This window comes from Eublepharis macularius, chromosome 12 (genome assembly GCF_028583425.1).
Source record: "Eublepharis macularius isolate TG4126 chromosome 12, MPM_Emac_v1.0, whole genome shotgun sequence".
Classification (NCBI taxonomy): domain Eukaryota; kingdom Metazoa; phylum Chordata; class Lepidosauria; order Squamata; family Eublepharidae; genus Eublepharis; species Eublepharis macularius.
Window position 1 is genome coordinate 9,846,521 of NC_072801.1, and position 14,482 is coordinate 9,861,002.

General features: G+C 47.7%; 1 protein-coding gene across 2 annotated transcripts in view; it reads left to right on the forward strand.

Moving 5' to 3' along the window:
- Nucleotides 1-14,482, forward strand: part of SEPTIN12 (septin 12) — a 71,714-nt gene that overhangs the window by 24,893 nt on the left and 32,339 nt on the right. The window contains exon 1 of one of the 2 annotated variants that reach the window (XM_054992955.1): nt 13,186-13,292. The exons of the other annotated variant lie outside the window; for it this stretch is intronic. The gene's annotated coding sequence lies outside the window, so the exon portion shown is untranslated. Of the gene's footprint in view, nt 1-13,185; nt 13,293-14,482 lie in introns of those variants that run through there. 2 annotated transcript variants of the gene reach the window in all.

The following is a 14,482-nucleotide window of genomic DNA, read 5'->3' on the forward strand; positions in this document are numbered from 1 at the left end:
CTGGTGGATTTGTCCCTGAGGGAGACCGAAGATCTGTCTATTTATTTACTGACTGACTTCATTTATACACTGCCTTTCTCTGACTGATTGACTGACTGACTTCATTTATATCCTGCCTTTCCCTGACTGACTTCATTTATTCCCTGCCTTTCTCTGATTGACTGACTGACTGACTTCATTTATACCCTGCCTTTCTCTGACTGACTGACTGACTTCATTTATACACTGCCTTTCTCTGACTGATTGACTGACTGACTTCATTTATATCCTGCCTTTCTCTGACTGACTTCATTTATTCCCTGCCTTTCTCTGACTGACTGACTGACTAACTGACTGACTGACTGACTGACTGACTGACTGACTTCATTTATATCCTGCCTTTCTCTGACTGACTTCATTTATTCCCTGCCTTTCTCTGACTAACTGGCTGGCTGGCTGACTGACTTCATTTATACCCTGCCTTTCCCTGACTGGCTGACTGGCTGGCTGACTTCATTTATACCCTGCCTTTCTCTGACTGACTGACTGACTGACTGACTTCATTTCTTCCCTGCCTTTCTCTGACTGACTGACTGACTGACTTCATTTATTCCCTGCCTTTCTCTGACCGATTGACTGACTGACTTCATTTATATCCTGCCTTTCTCTGACTGACTGATTGACTGACTTCATTTATACCCTGCCTTTCTGTGACTGACTTCATTTATTCCCTGCCTTTCTGTGACTGACTGACTTCATTTATACCCTGCCTTTCTCTGACTGACTGACTGACTGACTGACTGACTGACTGACTGACTGACTGACTGACTGACTGACTGACTGACTGACTGACTGACTGACTGACTGACTGACTGACTGACTGACTGACTTCATTTATATCCTGCCTTTCTCTGACTGACTTCATTTATACCCTGCCTTTCTCTGACTGACTAACTGACTGGGCTGGCTGACTGACTTCATTTATACCCTGCCTTTCCCTGACTGACTGACTGGCTGACTGACTTCATTTGTACCCTGCCTTTCCCTGACTGACTGGCTGGCTGACTGACTTCATTTATACCCTGCCTTTCTCTGACTGACTAACTGACTGGGCTGGCTGGCTGGCTGACTTCATTTATACCCTGCCTTTCTCTGACTGACTGACTGGCTGGCTGGCTGGCTGACTTCATTTATACCCTGCCTTTCTCTGACTGACTGACTGGCTGGCTGGCTGACTGACTTCATTTATACCCTGCCTTTCTCTGACTGACTAACTGACTGGGCTGGCTGGCTGGCTGACTTCATTTATACCCTGCCTTTCTCTGACTGACTGACTGGCTGGCTGGCTGGCTGACTTCATTTATACCCTGCCTTTCTCTGACTGACTGACTGGCTGGCTGGCTGACTTCATTTATACCCTGCCTTTCTCTGACTGACTGACTGACTGACTGACTGACTGACTGACTGACTGACTGACTGACTGACTGACTGACTGACTGACTGACTGACTGACTGACTGACTGACTTCATTTATACCCTGCCTTTCTCCCCTAGTGGGGACCCAGAGTGGCTCACCTCAGTCTCCTCTCCTCCATTATATTCTCAGAACTGGCTAACTAGCTTGTTTTTGTCCTGCCTTTCTCTGGGGAGCTCTGGGTGGCATGCATGGGTCTGTCTTCCCCATTCCATCCTCTCTGCAGCTAGCTGAGAAGGAGAGTAACTGTCCTGAGGTCACCCAGCAAACTCAGGGCAGAGTGGGAATTTGAAGTCCATTCCTCCCAGGCGAGTTTCCAAAGCAGCACCAATGGATTATCTATGCACTCTCCCAGTTGGATTTCTGCAGATTGTCCAAGGGTGCCCCCCTTTAGACAGGTTTCTGGTGTGCACCAATACACATACATGAGCACTGATTATATCACAGTCTGCAGCAGAAATGGCACAGTCAAATTTGGGTTACTTTTTGCACATTGATTGACCCGAAGCACATATGCTCTGATGTGTGCTTGTCAAACAGGAACTCAAAACTGGCACAAAAATGGTGCACAATGCTCCAATTAAGGAATTAATTTTAAATTATCTAAGTTATATCAGAAGATGAGTGGAATAAAGTACAGAGTGGAAAGAACCCCAAGAAAAGAATGCAGTGTAAAGGAAATAGAGAAATCAGCACCTGCCTATCTGAAAAAACACCACAGTATGAGAACCCACAGATTCTGATCAAGATGGGCAGCCATGTTAGTCTGTCTATAGCAGTAGGAAAGAGCAAGAGTCCAGTAGCACCTATAAGGCTTACAAAATTTGTGGTAGGGCATGAGCTTTCATGAGTCACAGCTCACTTCTTCAGATATCACAAAAGTTCATGCCCTACCACCAATTTTGTTAATCTTATAGGTGCTACCGGACTCTTGCTCTTTTCTACTGCCACAGATTTTGAGGCAGTGCAAGGGCACCGTCCAAACCCAGTAGCATAGAGTTCTCCTTGCCTCCTGCTGGGCAGTTGGCACAAATTGTACCTTCTGGTTCCAGTGCTTACATCTGGGAGCACAGGCGTTGTTTCTGAGAGATTGAAATTTGAATGCCCTTCTGGCTACATCCAAAGCAGCTTCTCAGCTTGCCTAGCCCTGGGGTTGCAATATCTTGGCTCCCACAGAATTTATGGCCTATGTCAAGAGGAGGAAAGGAAGGACAGCCACCAAGCTGTTCTCTTCCTGTTTGATTTACCATTCAGAAATGGCAAAAGCAGAGAACTACCCAGAAAGGATTCATAGGAGTTAGCCATGTTAATCTGTAGTTGCAAAATAGTAGAGTCCAGTAGCACCTTTAAGACTAAGGTCGTCAGATGCATCGTCAGCTTCAAGAACCACAGCTCTCTTCGTCAGATGCATCTGACACATCTGACAAAGAGAACTTGATTCTCGAAAGCTTATGCTACAATGAAATTGGTTAGTCTTAAAGGTGCTACTGGACTCTTTTTGATTTTGCTACCAAAGACTAACACGGCTAACTCCTCTGCATCTGACAAAGAGAGCTGTGGTTCTCAAAAGCTTATGCTACAATAAAGTTGGTTAGTCTTAAAGGTGCTACTGGACTCTTTACTACCCAGAAAGGAGGCAGACAACTGTTTTTAAGAGTGTGGAATCAGTCTGAGGGGTTCTTTGTTCCGAGTGATATATGCCCTTCGCTCTTTCATCCCTTGGTTAAACAGGATATGCAGGTTTAGATGAATGTCCTCATGACAATCAGCAGTCGCTCTTTCCGACCACCTCCCACTCTCTGCAAAAAGTCAAGGATTGCTGCCTTTGCACCCAAAGGAGGCCTTTATCGTAATTGTTTTTCACCAAGGGAAGGCAGGTTAGGACAAACATATTTTCTTCAGCAGATCCTGAGGCAGGGCTGTAGTTTTTGAGCACAACACAATGATTTTGTATCAGCGCCAGCTATGATTTTTGCCTTACTTCCCCCCCCCCTGTACTTTACTGCTCTCATTTCCTTGGCTTGGAGACAAGTTCTGAAGTCTTTTGGAGCTGTTTGATCCCTTCCCCCGTCCCCACCCCCACCCCCACCCCTCTGCTCTGCAAGGGGGAGGAAATGGCAGGGGGCCAAACTGTACTTTAAGATGTTTAACACCTACCTAAGCAAGGGGTGGAACAGCTGTGTAATCACTCAAGGTAAAGGGGGGGGAGTTCTGCTCTCTTGACAATGGTGTCCCCCAGACAGGTTCCTTGGGCAAATCTGGGGAGGAATCCCTCCCTCCTCCACTATAAAATGGGCTGTTAAACCTCCTTTCCTGGTGGCTCCGCTTCACTCCCTGTTTGTAGGCCCTTCCCATCTGTTCCAGACAAAAGGCAGGGATTTCAGTGTCTCTCTCTACACAAGACATCTTACATGAGGATGCCCAAGTGTAGGGAGATGCAATGTTAGCTGGCAAGCGTAGTTTAAAAAGTCACAGTTAAAGGCCTTGTCAATTTCACAGAGCCCCAGAGATCCCTCCTCAGAGGGTTTGTTAATTTCATCTTTGCCTCCCCCAAGGGGAGGTGAAATTGAGGGAGCCTTTGGGGAGGCGAAGATGAAATTAACAAACCCTCTGAGGAGCGCAACAGAGGTGCTCCTGCATTTCACAGCAATCTTAGGGGCTGAAGTCGAGGACTGCTCGCATGTTAACGCTGGTGTACAAGAAAGAAGGAAAGTAGGATTGTGCCCGTGTGCACTCAGTATAACTTGCAAAAGAGTCTAAATGCCTACAATGTTTTTACTTGTGGCTTGGGGGAAGCACTCACTGGTAAGGTTGCGTAGTTAAGGGACAGAAGTGAATCTAAAGTTAAGGACCTCTGTGTTACGCCAATGGCTCTGGTGGATGGCACCAGGTCTTCTAGAACAGGCATTTGTTTATTATTGAACCGTTTGCCTGCCGCTCTGTCAATGCTGGAACACTCCGTTCCCCCGCATTCCAGCTGAAAAAAAGCCCTGGGCCCTTCCCACCAGTAGCCACCCTGAGTACTACAGAAGTTAGGGGGCACACCTAGAAAAGGCTTGGTCAGTGACAGGAGTAAAAGGAAAGGAGGCTGGGTGGAGTTTAAGGGGCCAAGAACCTTTCACAAGTAAAGCTGGAGAGGCGAAAATCACAAACAGGGATAGGAGAGCTTGCAGAAAATGGTACAAAGCAGATCCAGATAAAAGAAGCCTCAGAATTAGACCCAGTCTCAGCTGTGAAAGCAGAAGGCAAGGAATCTGTCACCACATTGAGGAGGTTGGCCCATCCAGCAGGGAACTCGTTGGTTCCTGGTGCCTCTGAAGATGCCAACGCTAATCAGGATGTCTAAGCAAGCAACAAAATCTCCCCTGAAAATGGAAAAAAAAACCCACATGCTTATTCATTTAGTTGCTGCCAATAAAAACTGCGGCAGTAATTAAAACATGAAAAGAGCACAGCCCTGGCATTGCCTGGTTGGAAAGGAAAGCTGCTCCGATTAGTCCCTGATGGGTTGGATCTTCAGGGGGCCACTACCTGGCCATCGCTGTCACACTGAGGAGCTCTCCCTGGAGTCTCCAGCATGCCGTGGCTGTTCCTGGGACATTCAAGTGGAATTGCATCAACTCCAGGCTACCCAGTTCTCTGTCTCATGTGTGCTGAATAAGCATGTGGTAGGGATCCATTTTCAGGGGAGATTTTGTTGTTTCCCCACACACCCCACCCCACCGCCCATAGCCCTTTGTCAGTTTGGTGCTCTTTCACCCCAAGCCTAGCTAAGGTTGGGGACACCCACAGGAAGCCACCGAAAGGCAATATTATTATCCTACTATATAAAAGGCTGAGCGTGTTCCAGACAACTCACTTCCTACCCTGGTGCGCCACCAGAAGGCACTGCCATGGAGGAAAGACCAGGTGAGGCACCCACCCCTCCAGAGAGCACACCATGGCAGGCTGGGATCAGGGGCAGAGCAGGCAGCAATTCCTGCCCCCCCACACACACACCTTCACGCAGCTGGGATCAGGAGTGGAGCAGGAGGCAACGCCCACCCCCTCTACACTGGCTAGGATTAGGAGCAGAGCATGAGGTAATAATAATAATAATAATAATAATAATAATAATAATAATGCCCACCCTTCACCCGGATGGGATCAGGTGTGGAGCATAAGCCAATGCCCGCTCGCCTGTCCTCCCCTTTCTAGAGCCCATTGTATTTTTCCCATAACAGGCTTTGTTACTAGTTTTAATAATAAATAACAAATGATGGGGTGGGTTGTAATTGGAGAAGACAAGAATTATGCATTGCCCACCCCCATGCCCTGACCTGGATAGCCCAGGTGAGCCTGATCTCGGATCTCAGAAGCTAAGCAGAGTCAGCCTCGGCTAGTAATTGGATGGGAGACCTCCAAGAAGACCAGGGTTGCAGAGGCAGGCAATGACAGACCACTTCTGTTCGTCTCTTGCCATGAAAACCCCAGCAGAGGTCACCATAATTCAGCTGTGACTTGAGGGCACTCACCACCACCACCACCCAATACACATTCTGCTCCCCCTCTGACAATGACCCCTCTGCCTCCCAACTCATGGCTATTACATTCATGTCATTCAGGAAAAACAGAATTGAGACCCTCAGTTTGGTGAAATAACAGACAACTACATTCCAAACTAGGCTAGGGTGCTTAAAACATAGCCAGAAAGGAAGTGACAGTCTTGAGTTGCTGTCTGAAAATACTTTATTCTGTAATGGTTATATGAATTTAAGGCTTGGACTGGAAGGTTACCAGTTGGGACCCAGCTTGACAAGGCTGCTGGAGACCTGCATCAGATCTCCCATGTCTTGACATTAACAGTAGCTGCAGAGGAAGGGGCAGGCTGGATTGTGGCCACAAGGCAAGTAGGAGAGGGCAGCAACCCCCTGTCATGTACACCACGCACTAGTTTCATAATGTCAATCGCCACCCTAGGCTGCTGTTGGTCTTAATGGGTAAAACCATACTGATCTATTTTTGTATTTCCATTTTAATTTTTTAATGTCATTTATAATCCTTCTTTCTCACTGAGACTCAAGGCGGGTTACACAGTGTGAGATTAGTACAGTCATTTTCAAGGACATTTCCATAAACAATGACAGAGGGTAAATAGATACAAGACCACGAAGACATAGCATTAGCAGGAATCCAGTACAACATAGTGGTGAAGTCTATGGTTCCTAACTCATTAGTGGATTTGGGGGCTTGAAGGAGAGATTTACATCTGGAAAATGAATGGGGGAAGGCCTAATGCCCCTCTTTCCCAGTACCAGTTCCAATCCAACCAAGTGAGGATCTGAACAGGAATCTTCCAGGATTCGTTTGACACTCTAACCCCACCTCACCCCAGCAGCATCTCTAGTCCCATCCAAATCCTCCCCGCTTCCTGGTGCCATTTAATTGTAAAGAAAACCTTGGGAGACCCGACCGTAGAACTTCTTGCAGCCAGTGTGATGTAGTCCCCTAAGGTTTCCATTGGATAGAAATAAAATAAACAAACATGCTGGCACGAGAGGTTCTTCATTAGCAGTCAGAGCTTTTTTTCTGGGAAAAGAGGTGGTGGAACTCAGTGGGTTGCCTGGGGGGGGGGAATGGTCACATGGCTGGTGGCCCCGCCCCCTGATCTCCAGACAGAGGGGAGTTGAGATTGCCCTCCGCGAGGGCAATCTCAACTCCCCTCTGTCTGGAGATCAGGGGGCGGGGCCACCAGCCATGTGACCATTTTCAAGAGGTTCCGGAACTCTGTTCCCCCGCGTTCCCCCTGAAAAAAAGCCCTGTTAGCAGTGTTGTGATTTTCTCAGTCAGCTGCAGAGAACTTGATACAAGATTGTCAGCAATTTTGCTTCAAGGAGGATAGAGGAAAGGAAAGTTTGATAGATTAGGTGATGATATCGATCAACTCTTGTGAGCCTGGTACCCTGTGGGATTTCACGAGTCACCCATTAATCATCATTCCGCAGAACGAGGGATCATAAGTACATGTCAGTGATTTTCTGGAATGATAAACATAAAGGAACAACTTGTGAATTCGGGCGTGTGTTTTGGCACTTGACAGACAGGCCAGTGGTTTTGCCCCAACCTGCAGAGGAGTTCTGAGCATGTGTTGTGAGTGCGCCAAGCGCCTGCAGTAAGTTTCTGAACTGACCTGCTAAACAGTTGGGGGGGGGGAGAGCTGCTGAGCACCTGCGAGAGCACCTGTAGTCCTCTGCTTCTGGCACAGTGGCTCTGTGGCCTCCAGTCAGGGACAGGGACCTTTTTAAAAAGTAAAGGCTGAACTACACATCATGTTTTCTTCTATTGTTATTTTAAATGGCTGCTATTTCTTTTACAAACACTTTGTCAAGGAGGAGTAGGGTGTGGGGAGAGAGGAGAACCATAACTCTTTCCTCCCTAACACCTCCAAATTGCTTTTATTCAGGTTGGAAAAAACTTGCAGACTCGGACTTGTGTTCAAGAAGCCTCTTGTGTGACCTTGAGTGTGTGCAGGCTCTCTCTGCAATACCCCACAGGGTTGTTGTGAGGATGGCATGGAAAAGGGCAGAACTGTGTATGGATACAAATGTGATGGAGTTACACAAACGCCACCCTGCCTTTCATCTCAAGGATTCTGAAACCCTTCTGGCAACTCTTTTCACGTTGTTCTGCGAGGAATCCCCTGTGTGCAGGCCACCCTTGTGCCCCTCAGAGGATTCTGGGGGCACGTTTGAGAGGCACAGAAACATTTGGATTTGCCTGCCTGCTGGTTTTAACCCTGCTCTGCTGTTTTTGGCATTCCAAAGGCAATGCCCACTAGGCGCTGACAGATTTCCGGGAGCAAGCAGGTGGTGGTTCTGTTTCATCCCTCTGGTTCTTGAAAGGAGTTCCGAGGGCTTGGGGCTGGGCAGTATCCCTTTAAGAGGATCCGACTGTGATGTCATTGCTGCCTAGCAACCATTGCATGATCATCTGTGCTTTGATCCCACCAACAGTCTCTCTACCAGTCCTTTCCTCCAGTTCAGTTAAGCAATAGATGGGGAAGCAATTCCCGTGACTGGCGTTAGGGCAGCCCAAGGGGGGAAATGGCATAAGGGAGAGAAGGTAAGAGGCAGGGGATAAGCAGGTTAACGTCTTTGCTTTGGGGTAAACACACAAGATTAATTAATTAGTGCTGGTTAGTGTAATGCAGTCCCTGGGAGGCCTCCAGGTTTGTGTCTGATTTTTTTGAGAAGAATGTGTGGACTGTGATCGTAGCAGCCATTGGAGAGGCTTGAGACTGGTCATGGCTTCAGTTCTGCACAATGAATGCGCATTTTCCTGTCCTGTTTGTACCACTTCTCCTTGCTGTTTCCCTTAAGGCAACTTTTGGATTGTAAGCACCTTGGGGCAGGGACCTGGATTTCTTGTGTTCTGTAAATAGCAACTACAAGCTGATAGCATGGTGCACATTCCTACTCATAACTGTCAGGCTTGTCTGCTGATTCTTTCCCTCTGCCCCTTCATTTTGCTGTTGGGACTGCTGGGTCAGAGGCTTGATGATGTGCAGTGGTGAGAGTGTTGAGCTAGGATCCAGCAGACCCAGGCTTGAATCCCTGCGGGGCCATGGAAGATTGCTGGATGAGTCGCACACACCGTTGGCCTAACCTGCCTCACAGGGTTGTTGTGAGGCTCAAAGGAAAGAGGGGAGAACCGCATACGTTGCACTGAGTTCTTGGATGATGCGTGTGATAAAAATGTAATAAATGTTTTGGCAATTGAATGGCGTGATTGCTGATACCAGGGCACTGGGCATTGTAGGGGCTGTATGTAAGGCTGCCAACCTCCAGGTAGGGCTAAGAGTTCTCCCAGAATTACAGCTCATCTGCAGCTGACAGAGATTAGTTCCCCTGGAGAAAATCCATGGTCATAGATTCAGAGGAGTTAGCCATGTTAGTCTGTAGTTGCAAAATAGTAAAGAGTCTAGTAGCACCTTTAAGACCAACCAACTTTATTGTAGCTTAAGCTTTTGAGAACCACAGCTCTCTTCGTCACATCATCATCTGATGAAGAGAGCTGTGGTTCTCGAAAGCTTAGGCTACAATAAAGTTGATTAGTCTTAAAGGTGCTACTGGACTCTTTACTATCCTGGAAAAAATGGCAGCTTCAGGGGGCAAATGATATAGTATACCATAAATTCTAGGCAAACTCCCTCCGCCAGATCTCCAGGAGTTCTTTAGGCTGGAGTTGGTGAACTTAACTACATTGGAGGCTGTCCTGCCATTCCTGGGATGAGCTCAGTTTTGCTGTGTGGGGTTCAGTGTGGTTTCTGCCTTTCCTGGGGAGCAGATCTTGGTCCGGAAGGGCAGAAACACTTGAGCTCCACTGCCTGCTGTGCCAGTCTGTTAACAGGAAGCAGGTGTTCCCTGGCAAAGGCCCTTGCAAGGGAGTCATTGTGTCACAGGGAGGGTGGGGGTGTCTGCACGCCATCTGCGAGGAGGCGAGGAGTGTTACACGAGCAAGCGAAAGGTTGCGCAATGTGTTTGCCACCAAGGAATCTGAACGCTGCTGCATGGTTATTCTCCTGCGGAAGAACACTCTTGATTTCTTTGCAACACACATGGCAGCGGGTCTCTTAGTTTTTCTGAGGTTTGTTGCATCCTGCATTTGTATATGAATGGTGCATAAGACTTTCGTCAGGACATAGGTGCACTGATTGGGGCGTGGGTCTCTTTAGGTCGGGGGCAGGGTCCATGGGCAGAAGAATTCTGTGCATGCTCTGGTGCCACCTGCCTCAAGGACCCAACAAGGGACCGGCTAATTTACACTTGTTTCATACAAGAAACGGCCAAGATCTGAGGTGTGCTGACTTCGTCATTTGAGAGAATCTAGGTTTTCTTGTTGAAGTCCTTGTATGAAACAAGTGTAAACTAGCCAGCCCCCTGTTGGGTCCCTGAGGATTTTTCCTCTCTCTGTTTGTGGTTCCACCTGCAAAAGGAAAAAGACAAAGAGATTAGACGCTGTTTTCTGAGGCTCACCTGACAGCAGCGGTGTTTCTTTCTAGAGCACCTCCTTCTGTGCACCTGCAAGGAAATATGTAGAAAGAAACTTCATTTCTTCACACACAAACTTGGACTAATATTTATCGTATTATGCTGAATGTACAACTCTGGCCGACTTTTCATATTTTTGTAATTGCTATTTATTGTGGAATGTGGATGCATTGTAAGATGTTTTGTAAGAACTTTTTATGGTATTTATATATTCAATATGTACATTAGCACTTAGCCGCCTTGCACTTTAAGTATATTCATACTGGATTTATACCAATATTTATACAAACATCTTATTCTGTTTCGACTGGTTTTTGATCCACTTGGTTGTGGCTTTCCACCTCTTTTTTCAGGTTAGATTCCAGGGAAGCCTCTGTAGTTTGTGTTTCTCTGCTTCCCCATTTGAAACATGCTGAGCTGGAACAGCCGGAATGGCTCAAGCTTGTCAGGGCTTGAGAGGTGAGCGAGGTCTGCCATGGGCAGTACTTGGATGAGAGACCACCAAGAAAGACCAGGGTTGCTACATGGGGGAAGTCAGAGGCAAACGGCCTCTGCTCATCTCTTGCCTTGATCCCTCCATGGTTGGGGGTCAGTTACGACTCGACAGCACATCCTTCTTCTTCCATGCTGACTTGGACCATGGATCTATCAGGCTACTTTGATGGGCAACGGCTCTCCAGGATTTGATTCCCCACTCCTCCACTTGAAGCCAGCTAGATGACCTTGGGTCAGCCACAGCTCTCTCAGAGCTCTCTCAGCCCCACCCACCTCACAGGGTGACTACTGTTGTGGGGATAATAATAACACACTTTGTAAACCGCTCTGAGTGTGGTATTAAGTTCTCCTGAAGGGCGGTATATAAACTGAATGTTGTTGTTGTTATTCACCTACCACCTGGTATTTTTCACTGGACATGCCAAGTGTTGATCTAGGAGGCTTCAGCAGGCAAAGTATGTACTCTACCACTGGCCTACGGCCCCCTCACTCCATGTTATACCAAATCAATGGCACCAGAAGCTCTGAAGGGCTCTGGAAGGAGGGGTGTCTCTTTCGTCCTGCTGCTGCGCTTTCAACATCTGGGTGGAAACTCAAGAGGGGAAGCAGCTGTTGGTGTCGAGATGTAACGATGCCGTTTTGTTTGATTTGCTTCCTAGCATGCGCGTTATGGGCGTGGCCTGCCTTTTCTTTGACATCAAGCCCCTTGTTTCTTGAGCAGTAATTTATTATTATGGCTGTTGTAAGGTTTCATTTGGACGACTGGCAGTGCAGAGGCCTGCAGGTGAAGCGGTTCAGAAGCAGGCTGCTGAAATTCCTGCTTGTAATACTTTATGGGGCCGCCTCCTGCCTGCTGGAGTGAAGGGACCAGGGTGTACGGCTGTCTTTTTGAGGAAATGCTCTTGGGTCTCAGAGGCATCACCAGTGGAGACTGATGTGAGGGTCATGTGCCTGCGGGGCTAACTTGGCATCTGCCTAGGGCAGGCTTTCAGGGGGACAGAATTAATGTTAGGATTAATGAAAAGTAAGACACAATCAATACAGATATCTATTTTAATGTTTACATTACCAATTTGGAATGCCTAATAAAGAAAGGTGGTTATTATTTTTGAAAAATTTAATTAAAAAAAGAAAGGTGGATATTCATTCCAGACTTCACATTTTTCTCTATAGTGAATGGGAGGGGCACGGAGTGCCATAACTGGAGTTTGCACGAGGCAGCCAAAGTCCTATGCGCATTTGCATATGATGAACACGGTGGATATTTTAGCCTGGTAGCCCTTGTCTCTTTGCCAAGGCCAGGAGGAAACCGAGCTGTCAACCAACAGACTGTTGGAGGTGTCAACTCCCCCCTTCCTGGTCGCAGAATCCCACAGCGGCATCCAGAGCACAGTGTGCAGTCTTTAGCCAAGTCCTGCTGCTCTTCCGGAGCAAATGAATGCATCATCCTCAAGGAAGGGGGATGCCAGAGCACTCCTCTTCTTGCCTTTCCATCTGTTCTTGCTGCCTCCACTATAGTCCCCCCTTTATCTCTTTTGAATCCACTGTTCTTCAGTTCAGTCCCGTTTTCATATGCATGTTTTGCAAGAAGCCCCTTCTTTCCAGAGTTTCATGAAAATGCACAAGGAGCAAAGGAAAGGAACGAGGCTTTCGTTGTTGTTGTTTTTTTTGCACAACACAAATGCCAGGAGCTTAGACCAGGAGCTAGCAAGCTGGGACCACTGCAGGAGCCTGTGTTTCGGGGAAAACTTGGTCTAAGGCTTGTGGCCCAAACCGGTCCTGCTTGCGGTTTATTCTCAGGGTCATGGGCTGGTGGAGGGGGGAGAGAAAGAAGAGCCCCAGCCACTTCTTCTTTCCAGCAACAGGCAGATCACTTCTGGAATGCCTGCACTTGTGGTTCTCTTGCAACTGTTTCCTGAGGTGTGCGGGCATGCACACATGCCTCTCCTTGGGTGGTGCCAAGCCATGTCTTTGGAGAATCTTGAGGAAGGATGGCGGAAGTGACCAAGCCATCTGTGGCTTTGAGATGAATCCATGCCTCCCCCAATGCCCACTTGTACAGGGGGCATCTTCCAACCATCACACCCTGGCTGCTACTGTGGTCTCGTGCTTTCTTGACCACGACCTCCGTACAGCTCAGCACTCTCAGTAGGAAGAAGAAGCCGCAAGGCAGGAAGTGCCAAGTCACTTGCGCCAGCCCTTCACGGTGCTCAAGGAAGACAGCGCATGAAGCATAAGCCTGCTCATTTTGCTCTGGATAGATCCGGGCTAGCTCTCGTGCCTGGGCAAAGGACTGTTTTCTCACACTGTGGGAGGTAAATATCTTTGGAACTGTCACTGCTTCTGTGGGGGTCTCTCTTGCCGCCTCTGGGGATTGCGCTTGCTTGTGGCTGCTGCTGTGACAACTCTTTGCTTCAGCACAAACGTGAAGTCTTTGTAAATCCATACCTACCTCTAGAGGGGTAGCAGCTCACCTGCTCTTGAGACTGAGTCTCTCTCTACACAAGACATCTTACATGAGGATGCTCAAGTGTAGGGAGATGCAAGGTTATCTGGGAAGGGTGGTTTTAAAGACAGAGCCGGAGGTCACTCCTCAGAGGGTTTGTTAATTTCATCTTCGCTTACCCAAAGGGGAGGTGAAATTGACAGAGCCTTTGGGTAGAAAAAGATGAAACTAACAAAACCTCTGAGGAGCAATCTCTGCTGGCTCTGTCTTTTTAAACTACTTTACCCGGCTAACATTGCTTCTAACTTGAGCGTCCCCATGTAAGATGTCTTGTGTAGAGACACTCTGACTCAAGCATGTGGTCTAGCCGCAATAAGGCACTTTGGGAGTTGTTGAGTCCTTGAGCCTCCATTTTCAAAGTGCCTTTTCAGATAATCCAAGTCTGCTGCCACTGAACCTTTTGGAGCAATGAAGGGAGTACTGACTATCTCATACTGTGAGGACTAGAATCTTGTTCATCTAAAGTAAAGTTTGGGTCTTTGGAATATTACAAGACTGACTGGGTTGCATTTTAGTGGCAGGCCTCTGTTCCCTACCATACCACTCCCAGTTCCCTAGCACACCGTTCCCAGATGAATATTTCACAGGGATGCTTTAGGCCCATCCTGCATTGGGCAGGGGGTTGGACTAGAAGGTCTGTATGGCCCCTTCCAACTCTATGATTCTGTGATTCTGTTCTCTCTCTATGGATGCAGTTTACAGTACTGGATGTTCAAGGCAGTGTCTATGCCAAATTTTTTTTGGGGGGGGGCGACTATAGTAGCTCTTTGAAAGCATCTCAGCAGTCTGTGCCTGTTGTGTTCTCAAGCCAAGATCCTTTAGAAATCCCTCCTCCCCACCCCTTCCCCCCAAATCTGTTCTCTCTCCACATAATTGAGAGCAGTGGCCATATTCCCAGTAAGCTTGAAATTCTGGCCACTTACATGACACAAGGGAAAGAAATCTTGTGCAATTATTTTTTAAAAAACTTATTGCCTGCGAACCTCACTTTAGCTGTGC